This window comes from Haliotis rubra, unplaced genomic scaffold (assembly GCF_003918875.1).
Source record: "Haliotis rubra isolate DU_JTF1 unplaced genomic scaffold, ASM391887v1 Scf723, whole genome shotgun sequence".
In the NCBI taxonomy this organism is placed as follows: domain Eukaryota; kingdom Metazoa; phylum Mollusca; class Gastropoda; order Lepetellida; family Haliotidae; genus Haliotis; species Haliotis rubra.
In genome coordinates this window covers 190,273-206,276 of record NW_025767439.1, presented here as the reverse complement: position 1 = coordinate 206,276, position 16,004 = coordinate 190,273, and positions in this window count along the sequence as shown.

Genomic DNA, 16,004 nt, shown 5'->3' with positions numbered 1-16,004 from the left:
TCAAGTTATAAGGACATGTTTGGAAAATCTCCAATCTGATACCTCGCCTGTTGTGATTTTTCCCCACTGGCCTTTTTCGGTGATACAACTGAAAAAGAAGTGGGTGAGATAATTAAGATGAGTCCGGGTAAATCATGTTCCCTAGACCCCGTGCCAACATGGTCCCTAAAGGAGTGCCTTGACTCTGTTGCTCCTATCCTGATGCACACAATAAACACATCTTTCTCAGAAGGATCAGTGCCACTGTCAATGAAGGAAGCTCTTGTCAGTCCTCTCATAAAGAAGAGCCAGCTTGACTCTGAGATAATGAAGAACTACAGGCCAGTATCTAACCTGTCGTATTTCTCAAAACTCATGGAGCGTGTTGTTGCATCAAGACTCAAAGAGCACATGGAATCAAACTGCTTGTTTGAAGTTTTGCAATCTGCATATCGGCAAGGGAACAGCACCGAGACGGCGCTAGTTCGTGTGCAGAATGACTTATTGTGTGCTGTTGATTCTACAGGAGGCGCCATCCTAGTCTTACTTGACCTATCCGCTGCGTTTGACACGGTAGACCACGGCATCTTAATCTCCATCCTTGAACGTAGGATCAGGGTCACTGGTCTAGCGTTAAAGTGGATCAGATCGTACTTATCAAACCGACATCAGTCAGTGTGTATTAGTGGAACAATTTCGGAGAAGGAAGAACTTCAATTTGGAGTGCCTCAAGGGTCAGTCCAAGGTCCGATTCTGTTTGTCATTTATACATCACCACTTGGAGATATAGCCCGATCACACAACCTTGCTTTTCACTTGTACGCAGATGATACCCAACTCTACCTAGGTTTCAAGCCTCTGCAGTCTTCATCCTGCGATGCAGCATGTTCGGCAATTCAAAATTGCATTGTTGATATCCAAAAATGGATGACCAGACATTTCCTTAAGCTGAATCAAGACAAAACAGAAATGCTCATTCTCTGTTCAAGTTCAGCACGACAAAGGTTGTCTTCAATAAGACTCGAAATTAATGAGTGTATCATTGAACCCACTGATCATGCTTGCCATCTTGGGGTGATATTTGACAGCTCTATTAGCCTCGAAAAGCACGTCAATAAAATGTGCAAGAATGCCTACTATTTCATCCGCAACATAGGCTTAATCAGGAAATACATCAACCAGCAAACTGCTGCAACATTGATGCAAGCATATGTAGTATCTCAGTTGGACTATTGCAATGCTCTGCTGCAGGGGATTCCAGAATATCTTCTGAGCAAGTTACAGACAGTCCAGAACTCAGCTGCCAGAGTTGTGACACGCACAAAGAAGACAGAGCATATAACACCTGTTCTGATCACATTGCACTGGTACCCCATCCGACAACGTATCCATTACAAAATTGATACTGGTGTTCAAAGCCTTGCACAACATGGCACCAGTTTATCTCTCAGACCTTGTGCAAGAATATCAACCAACACGCCATCTGAGGTCATCACAACAACACATGTGCCAGACAGTAGTCAGCCGGACCAAGACATTTGGTGAAAGGTCTTTTCAGGTTGCCGGTCCAGCTTTGTGTAACAAATTACCCCTCTCTCTTCGATCAGTACAGACATTCAGTATTTTCAAATCCAGATTAAAAACTCACTTGTTCAGCATTGCATACGGAGTTCACCAGAGCTCTTGAGCAGTCTTCTCAAGACTGGATATTAGCGCTATATAAATGTATATCAATGTAATGTAACGTAAAGTGAGGGAGTTTAGTTTACGCCTCACTCAGCAATATTCCAGCTATATGGAACACTAAAGGATTTGTTTCGGACTTTTTGAGTTTGGTGAGGGCACGATCCACTTGTGGCTTCCACATCTGCCAGGGTGGAGAAGACAGAAGCCGGTATGGTGCTGTGATATCGAGATCAATGTTAGCTGCATATCTCAAAGATGGTGACTCCCTTTTAACCAATAAATTTGAAATAGCAAACAAACTTGGCGAAACTTTAGCAAATCACTCCTCCTCGTCAAACTATAACCCCAAGTTCCAGAAATACCAAATCCAACAAGAAAAGAATCTGTCAATTTTAACTCTGATAATGGTGAGGATTACAATGAAATGTTTTCTCTCCATGAACAACGTACTGCCCTGGGGCAGGCTCACGACACTACAGCAGGAGCTGATGATATCCATTATCAGCTTCTGAAACACCTTCCAGATTCAAGTTTGGAAACTCTCCTAAATATATTTGATGACATTTGGACAACCGGCAACTTTCCTCCTTCGTGGCACAACGCCATTATCATCCCTATACTAAAACCTGGCCGGGATCATACCGATCCCTCAAACTACCGTCCTATATCACTAACTAGCTGTGTTTGTAAAACCATGGAACGCATGGTCAACAATCGATTAATCTGGTACCTGGAGACCAATAACCTCCTTAGTGACCTCCAATGTGGTTTCCGAAAAAACCGAAGTACCATTGACCATCTGGTGCGTCTGGAATCTTTCATCAAAAATTCCATCGTCAACAAACAACATACCGTATCTATCTTCTTCGATTTAGAAAAAGCATACGATACAACGTGGAAACATGGTATCTTAAAAGATTTACATGAATTTCGATTGAGGGGCAGATTACCTCAGTTCATATCTCAGTTTTTAAACAACAGACAATTTCAAGTACGGGTAGGTTCCACATTGTCTGATTATTTCCACCAAGATCAGAGCGTCCCTCAAGGCAGCATCCTGTCTGTCACACTTTTTAGCATCAAAATTAACAGCCTCACTAACGTCCTGAACAGTTGTGTTGATGGGTCCCTTTTCGTGCACGATTTCAATATTTCATGTCGTGGTAAGAACATGCACGCAATAGAAAGCCAGCTACAACTCTGCCTTAACAAAATCCAAAAATGGGCCAATGAAAATGGTTTTAAGTTTTCAAAATCCAAAACAAATTGTATTCACTTTTGTCGTAAATACAGACCACACAAGGATCCAGACCTATCTTTAGATGCTACTCCCATCAAGGTAGTAGAAGAGGCCAAATTCCTTGGACTCATATTCGACCGCCACATGACGTTCTTGCCACACATAAAATATTTGAAAAAACCAAGTGCTTGAAGGCTCTGCACTTACTAAAAGTCGTTTCAAATACAGAGTGGGGAGGGGATCAGATTACCCTCCTTCACTTGTACAGATCTTTGGTTCGCTCAAAACTAGACTACGGCTCCACTGTTTATGGTGGAGCTTGCAAAAGCAATTTAGAAAAATTAGATTTTGTCAACCACCAAGGCCTGAGGCTCTGCCTGGGAGCTTTTCGGACCTCTCCGGTAGAGAGTCTATATGCAGAGGCTAACGAATCTTCCCTTGAACAAAGCCGCATTAAACTTTCACTGCAGTATATCACTAAATTACGTTCAAATCAGTCCAATCCAGCATACACTTGTGTTTTCAACCCTCTCTATGAAAACCTGTTTCCTAAACTGCCAAGCCTGGTTCCACCACTTGGAATCAGAATTCAACCTCACATATCAGCAGTTAAAATTGATCTCAATAGCATAGACTCCTGTCTTCACCACCCTGGCAGATGGTGAAACCACAGATCGATCTTACCCTCACCAAACTCAAAAAGTCTGAAACAAATCCCTTGGTGTTCCAGCAGGAATACATCCAGTTACGTTCCAAGTATGACACCCATAGATCCATTTTGACAGACGGATCCAAGGATGAGGGCCAAGTCGCCAGTGCTACAGTCATTGGATCTAAGACTGTCTCCTCTAGGATTCCCGACAACAGTTCCATTTTCACTGCCGAGGCCAAAGCTATCGTTTCAGCTCTGACCTATATTAAACAGCAGAATCATTCCAAAAACTTCAAACAGCAGCTCTTGACAAGCCCTTATCTCCACTGCTGATCCCGTACAGTGATTTCAAACCCACTATCAAAAGCTATACTCGGGACCTCATGCAAAAACGATGGGACACACAAGTAGGAAGAAATAAACTGTATGAACTGAAACCAACAATCGGTTATACCTACTTGGGTTGTCAGTCAAGACGTGATGAAGTAATTTTACGACGATGTCGTATTGGCCACAGCCGATTTACTCATGACTATCTGCTCAAAACGGATGGGGATGGACCCACCATGTGTGTCTCTTGCGATGAGGTTTTCACCATCAAGCATATTCTGCTTGAATGCGTGGACTTATCGTCTGCAAGGGACTCACATTATGATGCAACAATCCTAAAAGATCTGTTCTCCCGCGTGAGCACTCATCTGATAGTGAACTACCTGAGGGAAGTTGAACTGTATCATAAATTGTAACTGTGAAATGTAACTATCATAAATTGTAACTGTGAAATGTCACTAACAAATTGCCTGCCTTTAAATTTGATGCTATTTCTTTTTCTGCTTTTAAATGACAATGTAATGAATATATGTTTTTGAAATAAAACTCATACCGAGTATGTACTTACAATGTTTATTAATGCAAACTTGTTCTCGTCACTATATGGCTGGAATAATGCCGATGTGACGCAAAACCCAACTCAACTCAACTACAGATATGTGTGGTTGAATTCTAAATCTACCTCATCACATCTTGGTGGAGGACGGGAGTCTGGTGGTTGAGGGCAATAGGATCCTGGAACCGTGTTCCTTTTGCCCAACACACCACTTCGGCCCTTACTTCACCTAGACGAGTGGTAGAACTGGCCCGGTTCTTTCAATCGGCTGGTCATGCCGTGCCCTGAGCATGGATAACATTCATTTTGAAATTGTCTGAAAAGGTTAATTTTCGTGTACATTTGCCCTTTAAGAGTGTTTTCTCGTTATTGAAATTATTTTCTCGTTGCTACCAGTATTTTCTTGTATTTTGACGTCGATTTCTACTGGCCTGTCAAGTGTAATTAGAGAAATTAATCGGAATTACAGGTGTTTGAAAGAAAGTTCAAGTAACCATAATATACTCGAACCGGCGAGAAATTAACATAAGAAACGTAAAAATACTAATTGAAATAACGACAAACTACTCAAAGCAACTCGAAAATACTCGAAGCAACGAGAAATAATTGAAATAACGAGAAAATACTCTGAAGCTCTGACCAAATATTTCCAGAAACGAGAACCTTCCCTGAAAAAATATTTTATGATACAAAAGTGGCAGCATTAGGCTTTCGTAGATAAGAAAGGTCGAAAGTATCAAACAAGTTTTAGCAACATTCTTCTGGACAATCTGTAATAATAAAGAACTTGCACTTTAAAATCGCACTGGACATAAAGGGGTGTATGACATTAAGTGTACAAAACTGGACCGAAGAGAAAATAATTGCTTTTATGACATTTCCTTTTCCTTTTACATCTAAGTGAGTGAGTGACTTTGGTTTTACGCCGCTTTTAGCAATATTCCAGCAATATCACGGCGGGGAACACCAGAAATGGCCTTAACACATTCTACCCATGTGGGGAATCGAACCCAGTTCTTCAGCATGATGAGCGAACGCTTTAACCACTAGGCTACCCCCGCCGCCCCTTTTACGCCTAAAGAAATGGAAAAAATTACGCCATTTCTATTCCTGGTACTACTTTACCTTCAAAGGTGAGGATGCTTTGAACAAGTCAGATGCTGTGTTGACTGAAGGACCGATGACCAAAGTCACTGGAGCGCTTGGATGAATACGAGTAATCAAGACCTGTATTGATGCAATGGATAAATCTGAATAAATTGCACAGGCCAACCAATCAAAAAGTCCCATGTTAAATGTATCTGATTCCTATGATAAGAATCACATAACCATTAAGGAAGGGTGGAATGCGTCTATCTTACTTGGAAATCTATATAATTATAAGATGATAACGATAAAACTATTTCCATTATTATGAGAACATGTATCTCATGTTTTTGGGTATATAAAATGCTGGACATATACAAAACATTATTGGGCTATACACTTGGCAACTCCTTCAGTTTACAGTATGTTGATAAACTTGCCTAATAACTTATGAGCGAGTTAATTTACGCCGCATTGAGCTTGGTGGTGGCGGTATGTAAATAATCGAATCTCGACTGGACAATCCAGTGATCAACAGCATTAGCATCGACCTACGCAATTGGGATACGATGACATGTGTCAACCAAGTCAGCGAGTCTGACCTCCCGATCCAGATAGTCGCCTCTTATGACAAGCACGAGTTACTGAAGAATAGTTCTAATCCAGCATAATGCTGTCACTTTTGTATCATTTTGTCAGGCAAGCTTCTCGTTTCTTGGAATATTTTGTCAGGGACGCTTCTCGTTTCTTGGAATATGTTGTGAGGGAAGCTTCTCGTTTCTTGGAATATTTTGTCAGGGAAGGTTCTCGGAAGCTTCTCGTTTCTTGGAATATGTTGTGAGGGAAGCTTCTCGTTTCTTGGAATATTTTGTCAGGGAAGCATCTCGTTTCTTGGAATATTTTGTCAGGGAAGCTTCTCGTGTCTTGGAATATTTTGTCAGGGAAGCTTCTCGTTTCTTGGAATATTTTGTCAGAGCTTCAGAGTATTTTCTCGTTATTTCAATTATTTTCTAGTTGCTTTGAATAGTTTGTCGTTATTTCAATTAGTATTTTACGTTCCTTATGTTAATTTATCGCCGGTTCGAGAATATATTATGGTTACTTCAACTTTCTTTCAAACACCTGTAATTCCGATTAATTTCTCTAAAGACACTTGATAGGCCAGTAGAAATAGACGTCAAAATACAATAAGCAACAAGAAAATACTGGTAGCAACGAGAAAATAATTTCAATAACGAGAAAACACTCTTAAAGGGCAAGTGTACACGAAAATTAACCTTTTTGTCTTGCACTTTTTCATCATGAAAAAGACGGTCAAGCAAGTTAAGGATCTTTTTAATGTTGATAATCATTTAATCATTGAATTTTTAAAGGAAATAGAATTACTAGATAAATTCTGATAAATGGTCTGTAAATAGATAAGTATTTTATTATAGGTAGGTTAGATTAATAACTGCGATTGTTAGTGGCTGTACCCTCAAAGAGGGTTGAAGTATTGTAAAATTATTGTCCTCCTGAAGGGTACGTAAGTACCAAAGCATTCAATGTAAAATTATATCAACTATCTTTTTTAATCGTAGAATATATGTTCTTTTAATTTGTGGCTTGAATATCCAAAATTGCTAATAGCTGAAGGGATGGTGTAATCCAGCTAGGGTCCATGCATGAAGCAAATGTACTGTAGTCGCCATGGTCCCTAGTATGGTGATCTACCTTCAGTTGTTGGCAATCTATAGCACGTTTCTATATTGTATTGTCATCTATAGTTAAACTGTTTTAGATTTAATTACTAGTTTTAAATTCGTGTCTGTGATAATCTAGTTGTTTTACTGTCCTTCGTAGACAGGTTTCTATAATTTACTATTACTTACTATGTATACCAATTAATTGTTCTCGTCACGATATGGCTGTAATATTGCCGATGTGACGATATATTTTAACTCACTCACTTATCATAAAAAGTGTTTGTCAAGTAGTTTTATAACCCAAACGGTACATTTATCAGAAGTAGCTAATTTATTTTTTGCGTTATATCGATTCAAATTTTCAACATTAACCGAGATTTCTATGTCCACGATTAACACCATGGCTTACGTCCCTTGGAAATGACGTCATTGGTGCCCGACTGATAAACGAAGGACGTTGCTAGAACTTATCAGACCCATTTCACGTGGTGCAGGTGTAGGTGAGGTTCTTGTGTCTCGATGCGCAGGCTACTGTTTAATCCAGCTGTTGCCTGACCGTCAGCTGGCTTTGTGGTCAGCTCCACACTACGGTGATGTTGCAGTTTGAAGAAACGTATACATTGTACAAACATTGTTACCACGTAACCAAATTATATAACATTCAACCAGAGTCGGTCGCCTTTCCAACAGTATCTTCTTTCACCAAAACTAAAACGTAACGTATATGCACTACATCTAGCGAGCCATCAGTGAATGTTTGCTACTTAATTCCTACATGAAACGGCACGAATGTTTGCTACGTAATTCCTACATAAATCGTACGATATATGTCCCTCCTCTTCCACCTTCAGTGTGATGTCGAAACCATATCCAAATACATCACGAAGAATAAAGGCAATTTGCAGTTTTGAATTCTGTTTGAAATTCGTTTTTCTATATCATCCACTCATTGTTTGGCAAATAAACTAAAAATTACATGCATCGTAAATCTCGCCAGTTTTGACACATTACTAAAACACCATTCACTGCGTTTATAGTATGTCTTAATTCAAATGTCACGCTTTTATTGGGAGAATTGAATTTAAAAGAAAAACCCTGTATCATTGAGATCAGCGGTATTTTTGTTGTTGTTTGATCGAATCACCAATGCTCGTTCTAAAACATTGTCGTTGAACAGAGAATCTCGGAGAATGTTTTGGAAAATACGCAAACACAATTAAGGTCAAAGAGAATTTTCAGCCATATTGCAGAGTGTTTATAAAATCACGTCACACGTGTGTCCATCATGTTTCGCGCTTCAAATCAGTTGTATAATTCAATGCCATCTTCCTTACACGAATCCCTGAATTCCTCATATAGTTAAAAAAATGATAGATGGTCTCTGTCACCAACACCAGGTGTCTCAGTGAAATTTTACCAAATATGTCAGATGCCGCACTGGGAAAGGACCACTTGTATAAAATGTAAACAAAGCCAATCTCAGATTTCACACTCTGTATCCGTTCGCCTACTTTTGTTGCATACACTTGCTCATAAGTTTTAGACCATGCATGGGAAAGGTATCGTAGCAAGCGATAGTTAAATAAAATAGGAGTATTCTAATGATTTCCTAGATTCATCACAACATATTACTGTTTCGGAAAGCGTGACGCCATGACTGACGCAAACTTACGCACACCGACGATGGTATTTTTCCTCATTTCTGACTATTTCCCTTGGTCACGATGAAAACAAAAAGAAAATCACAACAAGCAGATCTTCAGAATGTTTCGGACTACTTACATGTCACATTTGAGAAAGTTGCTTCCCGATAGTGATGTTATACGTACGTCAACATTGTTATACATATTTGGTATTTTCATTGAGGTGAGATTATGAATGGAAATACACACGATCAATCTTTCCTGCTGCTTATATTTTCAGTCCTTTTGCTTCTTTCGTATTTTCACAAAACAAATTCACGTGATTAATTTCAGTATTATTTTTTTTTTATTTGGGACTAGACAGGAGACAAGTCTAAAATCACGTGGCACCAATTACGTCATAATCAAAAGGCGGTAACCCTGGCCTGTTTAGCTCGGCTAACAAAGGCCCCACGATGGCATAAGTTTCAGCACTTACTTTGAGGGTTATACTTTCATTGTAATAAAAATGACTGTATATTTTCAAACATTGATATTAACTAATAAACAATAATTCACTTTGTTTCACCATCAACAAGATGGAATTTTACTAAGGCCAATTGGCCTTTATTCCAAACCCTATGTTCAGAAAAACGGACAAGCCGGACAACTTCAGGAATGTTCCTGACCCCATGGAACTATTTTCAGACGTCCTAAATGCCATCGGAGACAAAACTATTCCAAAGTCCTTTGCAAACCCGCACAGACGCAAACCATGGTTTGATACAAACTGCAAAGAAGCTAGGAAAAATAGGAAGAAGGCGGAAAAATATTTCCGACAACATCCTACTGTGCATAACCTGAATGCTGTTAAAATGACAAATGCCAGGGCAAAACGTACCTTCAAACAAACTAAACGCCGGTCATGGAGGAAATATGTGTCCAAAATCAACTCCCGCACACCCATGTCCAAGGTGTGGAACATGATTCAAAAGATTAAGGGCAAAGGGTCAAAATCAGGAGTCCACCACCTGAAAGATGGTGACTCCCTCCTAACAAACAAATCTGAAATTGCAAACAAACTTGGCGAAACTTTGGCAAACCACTCCTCCTCATCAAATTATAACCCTCAGTTCCAGAAATACCAAACCCAACAAGAAAAGAAACCAGTCAATTTTAACTCTGATAATGGGGAGGATTACAACGAAACGTTTTCCCTCCATGAACAACGTACTGCCCTAGGAGGACAGGCTCACGACACTGCGGCAGGAGCTGATGAAATCCATTATCAGCTTCTGAAACACCTCCCTGACACAGGCTTGGAAACACTCCTAAATATATTTGTTGACATCTGGACATCCGGACACTTCCTCCCTTCATGGCACAATGCCATTATCATCCCTATACCAAAACCCGGCCGCGATCATACTGATCCCTCAAACTACCGTCCTATATACCTAACTAGCTGCGTTTGCAAAACCATGGAGCGCATGGTCAACAATCGATTAATCTGGTACTTGGAGACCAATAACCTCCTCAGTGACCTCCAATGTGGTTTCCGAAAAAAACAAGTACCATTGACCATCTGGTGCGTCTCGAATCATTCATCAAAAACTCCATTGTCAACAAACAACATACCGTATCTATCTTTTTCGACTTAGAAAAAGCATATGATACAATGTGGAAACATGGTATCCTAAAAGATTTACACGAGTTTGGATTGAGGGGTAGACTACCTCAATTCATATCTCAGTTTTTAAATAACAGACAATTTCAAGTTCGGGTGGGTTCCACACTGTCTGACTATTTCCACCAAGATCAGGGCGTCCCCCAAGGCAGCACCCTGTCTGTCACACTTTTTAGCATCAAAATTAACAGCCTCACTAACGTTCTGAACAATTGCGTTGATGGGTCCATTTTCGTGGATGACTTCAATATTTCATGTCGTGGTAAGAACATGCACAAAATAAAAAGCCAGCTACAACTCTGCCTTAACAAAATCCAAATATGGGCCAATGACAATGGTTTTAAGTTTTCAAAATCAAAAACAAATTGTATTCACTTTTGTCGTAAATACAAACCACACAAGGATCCAGACCTAACTTTAGATGGTACTCCCATCAAGGTAGTAGAAGAAGCCAAATTCCTTGGACTCATATTCGACCGCCACCTGACATTCTTACCACACATAAAATATTTGAAAACAAAGTGCTTGAAGGCTCTAGACTTGCTAAAAGTAGTCTCAAATACAGAGTGGGGAGGGGATCAGACCACCCTCCTTCACTTGTACAGATCATTAGTTCGCAGTAAACTAGATTATGGCTCCATTGTCTACGGTGGAGCCTGCAAAAGCAATTTAGAAAAATTAGACTCTATCCACCACCAAGGACTGAGGCTCTGCCTGGGAGCTTTTAGGACCTCTCCGGTAGACAGTCTATATGTGGAGGCCAATGAACCTTCCCTTGAACAACGCCGCATTCAACTCTCACTTCAGTATATCACTAAATTACGTTCAAATGAGTCCAATCCAGCATACACTTGTGTTTTCAACCTGCTCTATGAAAACATATTTCCTAAACTGCCAAGCCTGGTTCCACCACTTGGAATCAGGATCAAACCACACATATCTGCAGCTAAAATTGATCTCAACATCATTGCACCATACCGACTTCTGTCCTCACCACCATGGCAAATGGTGAAACCACAGGTCGATCTTACCCTCACCAAACTCAAAAAGTCTGAAACAAATCCCTTGGTGTTCCAACAGGAATACAACCAGTTACGTTCGAAGTATAACACTCACAGATCCATTTTCACAGACGGATCCAAGGACGATGGCCAAGTTGCCAGCGCTACAGTCATCGGAGCCAAGACTGTCTCCTCTAGGATCCCCGACAACAGTTCCATTTTCACTGCCGAGGCCAAAGCTATCTTCTCAGCTTTGACCTACATTAAACAGCAAAAACATTCCAAAAACTTCATCGTTTTCACAGATTCATTATCCTGCCTTCAAGCACTTCAAAATGTGACTTCAAGTCACCCAATCATCCTGGACATATTAGAACTTTACAACGACCTTTCTACTGGCCAATGTGACATCGTCCTCTGCCGGTTGCCGGGTCACGTCGGCATAGCAGGTAACACTAAGGCCGATGCTGCAGCAAAAGCAGCTCTTGACAAGCCCCTATCTCCACTGCTAATCCCGTACAGTGATTTCAAGCCCACTATCAAAAGCTATACTCGGGACCTGATGCAAAAAAGGTGGGACACTCAAGCAGGAAGAAACAAACTCCATGAATTGAAGCCAACAATCGGTTATACCTACTTGGGTTGTCAGTCAAGACGTGATGAGGTAATTTTACGACGATGTCGTATTGGCCACAGTCGATTTACACATGACTATCTGCTGAAAACGGATGGGGATGGACCCCCCATGTGTGTCTCTTGCGGTGAGGTTTTCACCATCAAGCATATTCTGCTTGAATGCGTGGACTTATCGTCTGCAAGGGACTCACATTATGATGCAACAAACCTAAAAGATCTGTTCTCCCGCGTGAGCGCTCATCTCATAGTGAACTACCTGAGGGAAGTTGATGTGTATCACAAATTGTAACTGCGAAATGTAACAACCATGAATTGTAACTATGAAACGTGACTAACAAATTGCCTGCCTATAAATTTGATGCTATGACTTTCTTTGCTTTTAAATGACAATGTAATCAATTATATGTCCTTGAAATAAAACTCATTCCGAGTATGTACTTACAATGTTTACTAATGCAAACTTGTTCTCGTCACTATATGGCTGGAATAATGCCGATGTGACGTAAAGCCCAACTCAACTCAACTCAACTCACTTTGTTTCACATTAGAATAAATGTGATTTTTGTGCGTTCACTTCCCCTTTAAGCACCAATTAATTGAAATGACGAGAAGCGTGGCTGAAACAAATAATTATAAGTTACAAAAGTGGAGGATAAGGCTTTTGGGAAAACAGAATTTGACATGCAGTCGGCAATAAAATTATTGTTAGACCTGATTTTCAGATATGTCCGGTATACTAACTAGCTGACAAATAAAAAATGATAAATCAAATAACAAAACCCAAATCTTTGAATAGTCAACCTCTGTATTGCAATGAGTGTGACGTTTCGGTGTTGGGCTTTACGTCACTTCACTCCACTCACTCAGACTGCACTCATAAACATTCCAAATACAAAGTCCAAAACGAGTCTCATTTTAAACACATATATGCACATCACATTATTATTTGCAAACAGAAAATATCACAGCACCAAATTTATACATAAGCAATTCGTCATTCACATTACATAGTTACAATGTATGACATAGGCCAACTTCCCTCAGGTAGATTCCAATGCGATGACCGCTCACGGTGGAAAATAGATCTTTCAGATTCCCTACTTCATAAATAGATAATACTAAACGATGTCCCGTGTAATATCATATTTATGAAACGAGTGAATGTTTTGGTATCTAACGAGTGAAACCGAGTTAGATACCAATACCATTCACTCGTTTCATAAATATGGTATTACACAGGACAAATTAGTATTTTATTTATTACTCACCCGACATGAGCAAAACAATATCGAGCAAAGTAATTCTTAACTAAGAAATCAACCAGTGCATCACGCCCGCACAACTGGGTCACGCGTATTGATACATTATGATTGTCGCTGTCATTTCATTTCCCTCAAAGTAAAGAAATACGAGGAAAATAACGAAATTAGATTTTAGATTTCAAGAACCAACAGAACATGTTTAATGGAAGTAACAACAGGATGTAAATATGTATACCAAAGTTTTACTCTATGCCGGAATATTTTTGAATGCGGTGTGTCTCAAAATTTCAAAGTCACATGTGCAGTCGATCGCCTCAAACAAGCATGGTTACATCGCACGAGAGGGTTCAAAGCATTCAAAGACACAGAGAGAGAGGATTTAAGCTGAATGAAAATTCACTTGAATTACAGAATTGTTTATCGGCCCTGCAAAAATCCGACCAAGAGACTGCATTTGGGAACGGCTGACATTGACAGAGTTTAAATTTGCACTGTGCGCCACATTTTTTTTTGTCAGACAGAATTTGCACCATGTATTTTCTGGCCGAGTGGTTGGTCCAACGTTTGGAATCTAATTTGGCATTGGAGGCCATGCGTTTCATGATTGAACCAAATTTGTTTATCCCTACAGGCTGGCGTTTGAACCAAGGATGGTTTTCGGTTGGGGTTTTACTGTTTGTCGCCAAGTAGAATTGGGTATCAGCTGAACCAATCCCATCCGGACGAAGCACTTGCAAGCATTTACTGGACATCGCTCGTCACCGGAGGCCCAAGCTTTAGGAGTGACATTTCGTACATTTCTGATGTCAATTGCGGTGCGTGTCTTGGTTTGCCTCTCCTTGAATTCCAAGAATTCCCTGGCTTTGGAGTCTCAGTTTAGTGTAATTTCACCCCAGTGCATATTCCTGTGAGGAGTTACGCTTCGCAAACCAAAATATGTTGTGTTTAGCCACCAAAGAGTGTTCAACATGGATTCTGGATTGTGCAGGCCGAGTTCACCGGATTTCCATAATGTGTCAACATCATTCTGATTAAGGGATTGTGCACGTTTAGGTAAGTTACCCAACCCTTCTTGTGTTAGGACTTTTTGTTTTGTTGTATGTTCATCCCTTACTGTGGCAGACATAGGATCAGAAAATATACTTTTCCCGTACAATTTAGCTTTGTGGTGTCGATCAAGGCTGCTGATAATGCCCCTCAGACTTGATCAGAGCCATCACCCTTTTTCATATTCATGATACATGTGCTGAATAGTCTATGCAGTTCATCTGGGAGTATTTCATCATCTTGGCAAAAATCACCTTGTTCGACCATGAATCGGTGAACAATTTTGAGGTCATAGGCCGTTTTCCTGGAAGTATTCACATTTTGAATTTTTTTGTAAAAAGTCAGCTATTTCAAAATCCTCACTGTAGATAGGTGTAGGGCATTCTTTCATTGTAGGAACAAAATATGAAAAGTCATCATTAAAAAGTCGGTATCGAAGTCCCGTAAGTGATCATTTAGAGGGGCTTGCACAGTTTCAGGAATTACCTGTATTCGGTCATCATCGATAATCTCCAGGTTATACGTTATGATCACTCTCCACTATACCCTTGATGCATCCACGGCTTGGCCCGATGATAACATTACCTCCCTTTGCTGGCTCCGCATTCTCACGGTAGCCAATCAGCTAAGACGCCGTTACATCTATGTCATCAAAGATAGGTTTGTTCTCAGTGCCTCTCAGATTTTTGAAGAATTAATACAGACAAATTGACAGATCTGAAACTTTTTAAAAAATTATAAAAGAACTCCTTCTGCCTCTTTCAGCATACCTGTGCATAAATTGTGCTACCAAGTTTAAACGGTTAGATAATTTGAGAAGCGAAAATGGGTTCGCTCAACTTCCCAGCGTAGACAACTGATTGGATAAAAAGCCAACCAAGAGAGGTAATAAAATCATCGGGCCAAGCCGTGGATGCATCAAGGGTATAGTGGAGAGTGATCGTAACGTACACCCTGGAGATTATCGAGGATGGTTTTTAGTATCTTGCAGCTTGTTTTATTGTTTGACAAGTATGATGTAAACATTAAAGGTACCTTGAGGTTGAATAATGGACTGCACTCTTCCTCTAAATTGACCATCAACTTTCACATAATCATTCACTCTAAGTTCGTGAGCCATTTTGGTTGAACGATACTGCATTGTCTGCCCGATTGCTTTGTTTATTTTTTATATTTGTTACTCGCAGACTTTTTTCATAGTTTATATTTGTAATTCACAGAGCTTATTTCATTATATAAAAATATGTACGCAAATGTTTCAAACAAAATATCTGAAATATCGTCACTTCGAGATGTGTTGTGAATGACAGCTGACATGTTGTTTTGATCACATTACTTGGGTCAGGTCACAGAGTGCAAATAGTTCCGGCAGCACGCGATGTTATTACACAGTGTGCATGTGTAATAACATTGTAAAATTATTAAACAGTGAAATCTTCAACGGGTGAGTAATAATGTGGTTTAGTCCCGATTTTGAAAGTCCCAATTTCAACGGTGATATTTCACACTTTTGTAATTGATTTACGCAGTTGTCC